Raw genomic sequence first — 13,483 nt, 5'->3', positions numbered from 1 at the left:
TTTGTTTGTTTGTTGATGGTAACGGCGGGATCCTTTATTGTACTCATCCAACGTTAGTCTCTTTAATAACCAGGAATCAAGTGGCATCGCATGAGTCACTTTCCCAAACTTGTGTGGTGTACTACCGGTACTAAACAGGGACAAAAAAGCGCAATAAAATCTGGCGTCATATCATATTCTCTACCAACAGCAACACTTGATTTGAATGCTCTGCTAAAGGAAATGTATATTCTTATAGAAATACATACCGGTAATTAATGTATCGCTGTTAAGGTATAGGAATTGTCATACATGTTTTGAATAGTAAACCTATTTCTTTTCACACATTTCATGAAGATAAGAATAAAGTCTATGACTATGGTGAATCAAACTGAATAGCACTATAGTGTACGTCTGCAAACGTCACAGGGTGGCCTATCTGCCTACATGGTGATTCGTCTCCATCTAGTGGAGAAAAGGGATATCTAAATTATTGGCGTCAATATGTTTATTATTTTGTTGCAATTCCATTTTTGGAAAATTCTAAAATTCATATTTACAATTATCAGCTTTAGGAGGGAACAGTATAGTTTAAATGTGATAAATAGTGGTATTTGGACCTCCTTGCAGTACACATTTTTAGACCTACCTAATTGCCAAGATGGCAGTTTCTGACGATTTGTCACGTTCGTTTAGAGATGGATTGGACCAAGGTGCCGCGTGGTAAGTGTAACGGATGTGAAATGGCTAGCTAGTTAGCGGGTACGCGCTAGTAGCGTTTCAATCAGTTACGTCACTTGCTCTGAAACCTATTAGTAGTGTTGCCCCTTGCTCTGCAAGGGCCGCGGCTTTTGTGGAGCGATGGGTAACGATGCTTCGTGGGTGACTGTTGTTGATGTGTGCAGAGGGTCCCTGGTTCGCGCCCGTGTCGGGGCGAGGGGACGTACTAAAGTTATACTGTTACATTGATGCTGTTGACCCGGATCACTGGTTGCTGCGGAAAAGGAGGAGGTTGAAAGGGGGGTGAGTGTAACGGATGTGAAATGGCTAGCTAGTTAGCGGGTACGCGCTAGTAGCGTTTCAATCAGTTACGTCACTTGCTCTGAAACCTATTAGTAGTGTTGCCCCTTGCTCTGCAAGGGCCGCGGCTTTTGTGGAGCGATGGGTAACAACGCTTCGTGGGTGACTGTTGTTGATGTGTGCAGAGGGTCCCTGGTTCGCGCCCGAGGTCGGGGCGAGGGGACGTACTAAAGTTATACTGTTACATAGGCGTCCATCTTTCTTTTATTTAAATGACACCGAAAAAACAACAAAATACAAAAACGAACCATGCGGCACCTTCTGCACTACATGCAGTGCAGAAAGCAACTATACACAAACAAGATCCCACAAACTAAAGGTGGAAAAAAGGCTGCCTAAGTATGATCCCCAATCAGAGACAACGATAGACAGCTGCCTCTGATTGGGAACCATACCCGGCCAACAAAGAAATAGAAAAACTAGAATGTCCACCCAAATCACACCCCGACCTAACCAAATAGAGAAATAAAAAGGCTCTCTAAGGTCAGGGCGTGACAGTATCCCCCCAAAGGTCCGGACTCCGGCCGGAAAACCTGACTCCATGGGAGAGGGTCCGGGTGGGCATCTATCCTCGGTGGTGGCTCCGGGACGTAGACCCCGCTCCGCTCGCTGATCCCTCCGCTTCCGTGGAACCGGACCGTGAATCGTCGCCAGAGGCTCCGGACCGCCGACCGTCGCCGGGGACTCCGGACCGCCGACCGTCGCCGGGGACTCCGGACCGCCGACCGTCGCCGGGGACTCCGGGCCGCGGACCGTCGCCGGAGACTCCGGGCCGCGGATCGTCACTGGAGGCTTCGGGCCAAGGATGATCACTGGAGGTCTGGAGTGTAGAGCTGGCACAACCCGTCCTGGCTGGCTGCTCACTTTATCCCGGCAAGTGCGGGGCACTGGCACAGGACGCACTGGGCTGTGAAGGCGCACTGGCGACACAGTGCGTAGAGCCGGCGCAAGATATCCTGGACCGAGGAGGCGTACTGGAGGTCTGGGGCATAGAGCTGGCACAACACGTCCTGGCTGGATGCTCACTTTCGCACGGCAAGTGCGAGATGCTGGCACAGAACGCACCGGGCTGTGGATGCGCACTGGAGACACATTGTGTATCTCCGCAAAACATGGTGCCTGACTGGTCCCACGCTCCTCACGGCGACTGTCTTGCTCCAGACACCAAACCATCCACTCTACCTCATCACTCCCCTCAACTATCCCACAATAATCCTCGCTCAGTCTCTCCCAATATTCCTCTTCGCTCTCAGACTCGCCCCTCGGCTTCGCCGACCAACCCGTGTGCCACCCCCAAAAAAATTTGGGGGCTGCCTCTCGGGCTTCCGTCGTGGTCGTGAACTTCGGAGTTGCCGTTGATCCTCCTTTCTCTCCCGGGCCCAGGATGTCTGCTCCTCCTGGCCACGCTGCTTGGTCCTTTGGTGGTGGGATCCTCTGTCACGTTCGTTTAGAGATTGATTGGACCAAGGTGCAGCGTTGTAGGCGTCCATCTTTCTTTTATTTAAATGACACCGAAAAAACAACAAAATACAAAAACGAACGTAAAGCTACATGCAGTGCAGAAAGCAACTGTACACAAACAAGATCCCACAAACTAAAGGTGGAAAAAAGGCTGCCTAAGTATAATCCCCAATCAGAGACAACGATAGACAGCTGCCTCTGATTGAGAACCATACCCGGCCAACAAAGAAATAGAAAAACTAGAATGCCCACCCAAATCACACCCGACCTAACCAAATAGAGAAATAAAAAGGCTCTCTAAGGTCAGGGCATGACACGATTATAGCGACATTATTTTGGACAAAATGCAATCCCTGTTACTGTAGCATGACTACAACTTTTAATTAATCTTAAAAGTAAAGGCAAGATCATCAAACAGATTGTAAGTGTTTCTAGATTCCAGAGCTCCTTTGAGTCCCCCACTTTAATAGCTTCTACTGTTTGGGCATGTTGTCCATTTTTGGACTGTCCATTGTAAACATTAATTATGGTTGCATATTTGAAAGAGTGATGCTTGTATGATATTCTTTTGACCACATTTTCTAAATACAACAGAATGGAAAAGACAAAACATTATTGTGATATTAAATTCCTTATTAAGAACTGAGCCAAACTAAAACAGCATTTCAAACTTGGGGATAACATTTTGGACAGACATGCTAAAGACAGACATTTGACAGACATTTAAAGACATTACAAGCTGAGTTAAATCAATGTTTCTGCTCTTTTCAAAGATAACGATCACTAGATGAGATGGCTGATCACATGCAAACAGTACCCTGAAATCCAAGCACAGCAGTTAAGCCTTGCAGGTCTGAGCTGGGTTGTATACACATTACCCTACCAACAGTCGGTTTTAATGAGACTCCAAAGCAATGACTGGTATGCTAATTGTGGGTTGTTTTGCATTTGATTCATATTCAAAGCACTATTCAACATAATTATTGGATGAAAAAAAGCAAGGTGTTTCACCAGAACAAACTATTGGAGCGTAGCTGAATCATTGACTTTAAACCACATAATACAAATGGGACATTATTTAGTTCATTTAATAATTCACACAATACTCATACCCCCAACTAGCTCTTTAATTGCAAGTTGGTCCACACCAGGCATAATCACCCACATGGTACACACTGGTTGAATCACGTTGAACCAACGTGGAATAGACATTGAATTTACGTCTGTGCCCAGTGGGTAATTTTCAACTAGAAACAAGAATGAGAGGGAACGTTTGTTTTTATGCATAACACAATCACAGACATTTGCTCAAACTATCCAAAGTAATACAGCAGCAAACACATTGAATACAGGAAATCAACAGAATATGTACATGCAAAGAAAATAGCTGCACATTCCTTTACTACTATGTAGGGAATGAATATACTAGCTGCTTACGTTCCTGTCCACGGAAAAGCAATTTTACCCATTCTTACAGCTTAAAATTAGAAACAGCCCATTTAATACTGCCACAACAGAAATTCAATAGAGATTTATGTGAAGTCATATACCATAAGATATTGTTAGTGAGCCAATTTACCCGTAATTCTCACCTTATTACTGCCCCCTCTGAGAGGTGGAATGTACGTTAAGACATTGGTGCACATTCCTTGATGCAAACTCAAATATGTTGTGCTCTTAGATCCATAAAACAACTTTTGGAAAGTAATTTTCCTTGAAATAGTTTGTAATTAGTAAAGGAACTTAAGTGTTGAAGGATACTCTACTGGCAACATGGGATTTAGAATATCAAGAAGGAAAAATAAAAACGTAAGAAGATCTGAATGGCAAAGTGACTTAAGTGCTACTTAGGTCGTTTTTGGGGTGTCTGTAATTTACTTTACTATTTATATTTTTGACAACTTTTACTTTACTACATTCCTAAAGAAAATAATGTACTTTTTACTCCATACATTTTCTCTGATACCTGAAAGTAATCATTACATTTAGACAGGAAATTATCCAATTCACACACTTATCAAGAGAACATTGTTTGTCATTGCTACTGCCTCTGATCTGGCAGACCACCTAAACAGAAATGCCACATTTGTAAATTAATGAGTGTTGGAGTGTGCCTCTGGCTATCCGTAAATAAAACAATATTTAAAAATTGTGCCATCTGGTTTGCATAATATAAGGAATTTGAAATGATTAATACTTTAACTTTTACTTCTGATGCTAAAGTATATTTCAAACCAAATACTTTTAGACTTTTACTCAAGTAGTATTTTACTGGGTGACTTTTACTTTTCTATTAAGGTATCTTTACTTCTACTCAAGTATGACATTTGAGTACTTTTTCCACCACTGTAAAGTCTGGACTATGACGTGTGTCATTCACACTTACAGAGCTGTCCCTGTCCCTATCACAAGAAGTGTTCATCAGAATCAACAACCCAGGCGTCCACAACATGTCTATATAAACACAAGTCATCCCAATCAAACATCCCATCAACGTCCACATGAGCACCCCCACCTTCAGACAGATTTCCTCCTCTTGCCGAAGACATTGTTGATAAGCTTGGCCATGGACTTAGAACCACTGTAGCGGCGGCGGTCGGCTTGGTACTTCAGGTGATCCATGACGTGGCGGATGAGCTTGGTGAAGAGGTTGGATATCTCCAGGTAGTCCTCTGCTGCAGACACCTCCTGGAAGTGGCATCTGTGCTCCTGAGCCAAGGCACGGCCCTCCTCCTCAAACACCTGACGGGCGTGGCACAGGTCCTGCTTGTTCCCAACCAGGCAGATTGGGATGTCCATCTTGTCCATCTCTCTGTCCAAAACAGGCACGGTCAAAAATCTCCCTTAAACGTTCCTTAAAATGGCCATAAACTTCATCAAAATATGTGTTTCTGCTGATTCATCATAAATTTCATCTGACGTTCATCACGTTCATCTGAATTAGTAAGGCTTTGTAAACTAGTGCAATGTTTACTGAAGCAGCCCAAAGTATCAAAGGAAAACGAACCAAGTAGGCCAAGTGGTGGCTTCAGTGAAGTTACGGAGAGTTTATATAATGCAGACAGGCCCTCGCCCAAAGTGCTCTTTTGATATACAGTGAGGGTGACTTCTGCTTCACATCTATTTCATGGAGTGTCAAACCATCAGGACCCGGCTGAAGTAAAATCCCGCTACACAATTTAGGCCTGACTACCCATGTCATTTTGTGAGCCATATGTGAGTCTTTATCATCTCAAGCTGTCCCAGCTCACGCTTCCACACAGCGGCAGTCGACTGGCTGCAAACTACTTTCACTTAAAGTCCTGTAACAAATGTCCAGTGGAATCCCAATAGTTCCTCTAGTATTTAATCATGTTTTAATTAACACCTCTGAGAAAATTTGGTACAGCCATTCTGGGGAAAATTCAATTGAGCATGAGAAATAATTTACTCATAATTAACTAAGGCGAGCCATGAGGTTGTAAATCCTACAAAACATGTTTATCGAGAAGGAAAAGCCTACACTTCTATCACAGACAGCTGCCTTATGTGTTCACTTTGACTTCTATTTTCTCTATGGTAACAACAATGTTAAAATCATGTTGGAATCTGCTACTTTAACTGGTGTTTGCTCCCCTGATAGCCTAAACATCAGTCCAGGAATGGGAATCATTAATTCATCAAAGCCCAATCCCTTTCCTCCGGTAGGCATCAGGCCCTGGGTCGCAGGTCAGAGTCACTCACCCCTTGCAGCTCTCTCCGCGGGCATCTTTGATCTGACATAGGATGTTTTGGGCGTTGAGGAAGGACGTTCGGTCACTGATGTTGTACACCACGATAAATCCATCGGCCCACTCCACCGGCTCTTCCAGGATACATCTGCTCTCTCCACTCTGACAGGGCAGGGGACAGGGGGGTGGACAACAGATCACAAACACATCCTCACACATCCTACCTGACTTATGGAAACTAATGGCGAAAAAATTATGAATTATGTTTTGGTCACTCAAAGGTTATTTTACATGGGAAATTGTCACCCCTGCTCCCGCTCCCCGACGCTCAAAGGCGCCAGGCTCCCCAGCATTACGCACTCCTGCCACCATCATTACACACACCTGCCTTCCCCCGTCACAAGCATCAGCGATTATTGGACTCACCTGGACTCCCCTATATCTGTCTGGTTCCCCGCTCTGTTCCCCGCTTCAGCATTAATTTTTGTTTGTCATTGTTTACCGGTGTGCTGATGCTGTTCGGTCCAGGATATCCTGCGCCAGCTCTGCGCACGGTATCCCCAGTTCACCAGCACAGCCCAGTGCGGCCTGTTCCAGCTCCCCGCACTTGTCGTGCTACAGGGGGGATTCAGCCAGGACGCGTTGTGCCAGTGTAACGGATGTGAAATGGCTAGCTAGTTAGCGGTGGTGCGCGCTAATAGCCTTTCAATCGGTGATGTCACTTGCTCTGAGACCTTGAAGTAGTGGTTCCCCTTGCAGGTTCCCCTTGCCACGGCTTTTGTGGAGCGATGGGTAACGATGCTTCGTGGGTGACTGTTGTTGATGTGTGCAGAGGGTCCCTGGTTTGCGCCCGGGTCGGGGCGAGGGGACGGACTAAAGTTAAACTGTTACATTGATGCTGTTGACCCGGATCACTGGTTGCTGCGGAAAAAGATGAGGTCGAAAGGGGGGTGAGTGTAACGGATGTGAAATGGCTAGGTAGTTAGCGGTGGTGCGCGCTAATAGCCTTTCAATCGGTGACGTCACTTGCTCTGAGACCTTGAAGTAGTAGTTTAACTAAGTAGTTTAACTAAAGTTAAACTGTTACACCAGCTCTGCGCTCCAGACCTCCAGTGCGCCTCCACGGCCCAGCATATCCTGCACCGGCTCTATGCACTATGCCTCCAGTGCGTCTTCATAGCCCAGTGCGTCCCGTGCCAGCTCTCCACATTCACACTCACCGAGCTGGAGTGGGTATCTAGCCAGGACGTGTTGTGGCAGCTCCCCGCACCAGGCTTCCAGTACGTCTCCTCAGTCCGGTGAGACCTGTTCCGGCTCCACGTACGAAGCCTCCAGTGATGATCCATGGTCCGAAGCCTGTAGTGATGATCCATGGCCCGGAGCCTGCAGTGGTAATCCATGGCACGAAGCCTCCAGTGATGATCCATGGCACGAAGCCTCCAGTGATGATCCATGGCACGAAGCCTCCAGTGATGATCCATGGCCCGGAGCCTGCAGTGGTAATCCATGGCACGGAGCCTCCAGTGACGATCCATGGCAAGGAGCCTGCAGCGACGGTCCGCAGTCCGGAGCCTCCGGCGACGGTCCGCAGTCCGGAGCCTCCGGCGATGATCCGCGGTCCGGAGGTCCCGGCGACGATCCCTGCACCAGAGGCGCCACCGAAGTGGGGGGAGCCTAAAGCGGGGCGGGGTCTGCATCCTGCACCGGAGCCCCCACCGAGAGTAGATGCCCACCTGGACCCTCCCCTATAGGTTCAGGTTTGCGGCCGGAGTCCGCACCTTTGGGGGGTGGGGGGGGTACTGACACGCCCTGACCTTAGAGATCCTTATTTATTCTCTATGTTTGGTTAGGTCAGGGTGTGACTCGAGGGAGATTCTATGTTTTCTATTTCTTTGTTGTTTTTGCCATGTGTGGTTCCCAATCAGAGGCAGCTGTCTATCGTTGTCTCTGATTGGGGATCATATATAAGTTGTGATTTTCCGTTTGGGGTTTGTGGGGAGTTATTTTCTGTTTAGCTGTTTTGTTGCCTGACAGAACTGTTCGCTTTCGTTTTCTACTTTGTTATTTTGTTGCGGTGTTCAGTTTTATTAAAAATCATGAACGCCTACCACGCTGCACCTTGGTCTCCTTCTTCAACCCACGAGAGTCGTTACAAGGTGCAGCAAAGTGCTTATACAAAGTTGTCTAGGAGCTAGAAACAGGGCAATCTTGTCAGCGCCATCTTGTCAACTTGAAAAAGACTTGCCACAGGAGCTTACAAATTGGTCCATGCTATCTGGAATCCTTGGGATGTCCCCTACGACATTGAAGTTGACATTTTCAAATGGTTAGGGTTAGGTAAGGGTTATGGCTATGGTTATGGGTAAGGGTAGGGGTTAAGGTTAGGGTTTAGGGTATGGATGTCCAAAGGATCCTGGATAGCACTGACCCTTAGAAATGATAGTTTCAAGTTTTATTAGTCCTATGTACGGGATACAAATGGTATACACCATCCAACGAAATGCTTACTTACAGGTTCCTTCTCAACAATAAGAAATAATAAAAGTTAAGAATACGAACATAAAATAAATGGTTCAGTAGAATATAATAAATATTTGAGCATAAGTGTAATACAGGAAGGCACGATTTATAGTCCAATATTTACAGTACACATATTTTGGGGAAAGAGGGATTGGGGGCAAGTCAAAGCCATCAAAGACATGTCAACAGTGCATGACTTCTTTTGTTCCATAAAACAGGAAATAGACCAGAGAAAGACATGTACTGTACAGCAGTAGTTCCCAAACTGTGGGGCGCGTCCCGGGGTCGGCAGGGGGGGAACTCAGTCTGGCTTTAAACTTATTCCTGAAAGTTGGAATAGTAGAATGCACAAGGGGCAATTTCGAAATAGGGTAGTGCATCATCAGTTCCTCTTGTCATGTCAGTCATTGCATACCTTAGAGAGATATTTATAACTTGTCAGAATTGTCCAGATCAACTAGCCCATGTCAGCTAATGTTTTTTAACCCATAGATATTGTTGTAATTTTTGTCACTCAAATATCACGAATACACAATAGACATTAGACACATTAGAATTGCAAGAAAATTTGCTTTAAAACTGTTACATTTTCTTTGCACCCCATAACAAAATGTGTAGAATTGCAGGAAATAAGCTATAAACCTGCAAAATTCTCTCCACCAACAAGAGGGGTGTGAACAGTTTGTGTCATGAACAGTGCTTGTGCCCATAGAAATAGACGTGGCACATGTGCACACACACGGGTGGTGCGGTATGTTTTCTAATGCTGGAAGGGGGGGCACGAGTGAAAAAGTTTGGGAACCCCTAATGCAGAGTACCACTCACACAGACCCTAAAAAGTGAATAGATGAAGACATGGCACATCCTGTTACCTGAGCCTGGGGGAATCATAATAAAACCCAACATTTGGGAATAAAGGGTACCATATGCGGCTGCATAAGCAGTCAACATGTTCTAGTGCTGCCTGTCTCAGCTTTCCAAGGGCTGATCATTGTATACAGTGTGTTCTGATCTACCGTGAATATCATAAATCACATCAGAACACAACATACAATCTATTTCCCATGCCATTAGACACTACTATGTTAGACATGAGCTAAAAATATATGAATATATGCAGGGAACAGATCAGATACCTGTGAACACGGATCAAATACTTCCAAGTGTAACAGTCTTCCTTCGATGGAGAGCCTTTTACGGTATAAGGAGTCTGTAACACAAGTTCAAAGCATACTTATTGTAATAGGAAACGTGCAATAGTTCAAATCTGATGTAAATAGTAATGTACAGACCTCACCCATGAAATAATGATTACTGTAAGCCTCAAACATCCAGGCCATGATTGTTCTGATGAAGTAGACTGAGTTAATTCATTTAAAGGAAAGGTCTGAAGTCATATACCCCTGTGTAAACTGTAACATCAAATGCAGCCATCTTCCAGCATGTTAAACAAGCGATGACTAACGGGAACAAGTCATCATGCCAATGACTTCATTCAGAAATTATAAGTTACCCTCGGCAAAGCATATCACATTAAACCAAAACATGTCTTAACACATAGTGTATGTACTGTATGTGAACTTGAAGAATCATTTGAATAGTCCAATCAGTATAGGATTACTTAAAATTCACTCACAATTAAAATGCCTGTGTGAACTATACTTAACTTCCTGGTGGATCTTGTACTGTGCAGTATGTGTGTTTCATGTCAGACTCCCAGGGGTAATAAAGTAATAAAATGTTTTACTCCCTAAGTTGATGACATTGGTGAACAGCCAGTAGCAACAGACTGTAACTGTGAATACAACAGATTGCATTTTTATGTCCTGAGAGCATATCTATATGACATTGTAAAAACATTACTACCCTACATTAAATATGGGTGAGAAATCTGTGTACTCACTGGCGTTGGAAGCATACTCTCCAATGAAACGTTTTGTCAGGAACCTTACCAGAACAGCTGGAGAGGGAGAAATGTGACGTGTAAGACAGGCTTATTAATATACAGGAAACATAAACAACAAATAGTTGAATGTAGGCTTGGATACTTTGGTCTTAGTAGTGGAACCCTGAACAGTTGGTTGGTAAGCTAAAACAGGGTTGTTCAGTCATGGTGTTTTCCTATTCTGCACTTCTCCACTCTCCCCTCCATGTGGATTGAACACTGCAGTGGGCTTTCTCCTGCATCTACTTTTATTAGTTTCTACCACAGTATCATTTCTCTCTCTCAAGAGACCTTGGTTGAACATGTTCCAGTTAGCCTGAGGGATCGCACTTTCCCCTGCCTTACAAGAAAAATAATTCCTCATCAATTAGACGCATGTTCCAACCATCAATCTTCATTTCCTCTCTCCAAAACCTTACGTAAATCCAGCAACTTCATTCCTCTTCTAGAGTTATGATCTAAAAACATTGTGCTTGGAGCTCATGCAGCGATCTCTATCTGCCTAGGTGATCATTTCCCCCTGGTCATGGCTACACTGTAGAATGTTACACTGTTTACAGTGAGGGAAATTGCACGTTCATATGCAAAGCATAGAAATAAGCAGTTCAATTATTCTGTTCATTTAGGAGACCTTGCAAGCCTCTACAGTCAAATACAAGAAACTAGGCAGTTAAAGAAATACTTAATGATGCAAACACATACATTATTCATTCAGACACTTACCTGATTTCCCTGCTCCCTCGCTGCCCAGCAGAGCCAACTTGATGTCATTCATGTCTGCAGACTGGAGGTGAGCTGCTGAGAAGGACTACCTGAGCTCTCTTTCTTGCTGCTGTCATGTACGTTAGGCGGTATCAGGATTAGAACTGTGCTTGTAAGAACTGCTCAGCCACAACAGATGCCTGTGGAAAAAAGGAAAACATACACAGTGTTTCATGTCCCCTCCCACCCAATGAGGAGAGTGCCAAGTTAGATTGCACAGAGGTCACCACAACACTGAATACCTTAAGAATCTCTCTTGCTCCTTTCCAGTTAAAACATTAATAGTAGCTACGGGGAGAAATGGCACTCGATGTAACTTTAAAAAATTAATATGTTTTCCAGATAATTTGATTATTTTCTTTCATTTATTGTTTTCCCCCCTCAGGACATGGCAGAAAATGGTAATATATTTGACCGCAATTTACAATGCAGACATCTAACAAGACAAAACTTTGATGCTTTCTATATGGCTCTTTCACATTCACTGTACCAGCCTACAGTCCCACCTATCTAGGGTTTGTATTTGGCCTCTGGGTACACACTATGTAAGCTGCTGAACATCTGCAGTGCTGTGGGGATGGACAGGGCTTTAGGGAGACCAGAAACAGTTAATACCGCTGATACCTCCCAATTACCATGGCTAACACATAAGCTCCAACTGCACAGCATTAAATGCCAACATATGTCCAATGTATGAGGCATGGTTTGATTGCCGAGTTCAGTACCTTTGAAAGGGAGGTACAACAATCCACTTTCCCTTTTTCCCCCCACAGTTCAAAAAGAACAAAGAAAGTTATTAAATTCTCCAAACTTCAATTTCATGGACTGCTTCACTAGTCAAAAAGTCCTTTTGTTTATTTGTATTTTTTTACACTGGCTGTTTTTCCCCCGTGTCTACCGCTGTCATTGTTGACTAAAGTTCACAGGGGTGTCGCATAATTATCCTGTTATGTTTCATTTTATGTCTGTTGACTGAAAGGTCGCAGACCCCAGGAATAAAAGGCTTAAAATGTGCCCAGGACCAAAAATGATGCAGCATATTGTTGCCTGATTGTTCCATGAGTAGAATCAAATCAATAAGCTTCACTGAGGGAAGCACAGCAGGGAGACAAGACTGAACACTGTACAGAAAAAGGACACATTGGACAAATTCAATGCAGACAACATCACATTATGACAATCAATAAAGCCAGCACTTTATGGTGTGAGAGTGACAATAAACAGCTAGACTGGAAGATGTGATGCTGTGTTACGCAACTACCTTTATTAGAGGAGGATCAGGTAGAATCAGGTAGAATACAAGACACAGAACAAAACGGCTGGGGGAATGCCTATAATGGTGGATGGAGTAAAAACAGGTAACAACAATGCCCTTGTCACTTAGTAGACCATGTTTTATATACTGTACCAGCTATTATCTAAGAGCTCTCATGAGATAACAACAAGAGAGTGGTATTCTTGAAAACACGGAAATGAAGACGATTGTCCCTCAGAAACAGTGTTTAGTATATTATTTCTGTCTTTCAGATCCACAGTCCCTAGACTGCAGTTTGGGCCCTACCATATCCTAATGGCTTTGGACTTGTGGAAGTGTATCAATCCACAGTCATAGGAGACTTTTAATCTACAGCCGGAAATCCCTCATGTTGTCAGACAAACAAGCGCTGTTCATACCAACTTCTCTCAAGAAACAGCCATGAACTGATCTCAAACTGTCACTTGGGACTATTACCCCGAACGCATCGAGGGGGTCGAACTATTGTTATTCAACAATAACATATGACTTCACCACATACAAAACACTTACCACTGATTGACTGGGGCTCCCCTTAAAAGCAATGCTGCCGATTTACCTATTAAAATAAATCCCTGCTCCCATATGTATGGCTAATCAAAAACAGGCATCACAATACCAAATAAAGTAAGGAGGTAGTTCATAAGGTCTGGAACTTTTATGAGCTACACCATTCCCCTAAAGTTGAGTAGTAATCACTATATATTTACTAGCAGAAAAACGGGGGAAAAC

General features: G+C 44.2%; 1 pseudogene; it reads right to left on the bottom strand.

Moving 5' to 3' along the window:
* Nucleotides 1-5,037: 5,037 nt before the first annotated feature.
* LOC120024876 lies at nucleotides 5,038-11,470 on the bottom strand (annotated as a pseudogene).
* Nucleotides 11,471-13,483: the final 2,013 nt, after the last annotated feature.

The sequence above is a fragment of the Salvelinus namaycush genome, chromosome 30 (assembly GCF_016432855.1).
Source record: "Salvelinus namaycush isolate Seneca chromosome 30, SaNama_1.0, whole genome shotgun sequence".
NCBI lineage: Eukaryota > Metazoa > Chordata > Actinopteri > Salmoniformes > Salmonidae > Salvelinus > Salvelinus namaycush.
This window is presented reverse-complemented; position numbering and strand designations above follow the sequence as displayed.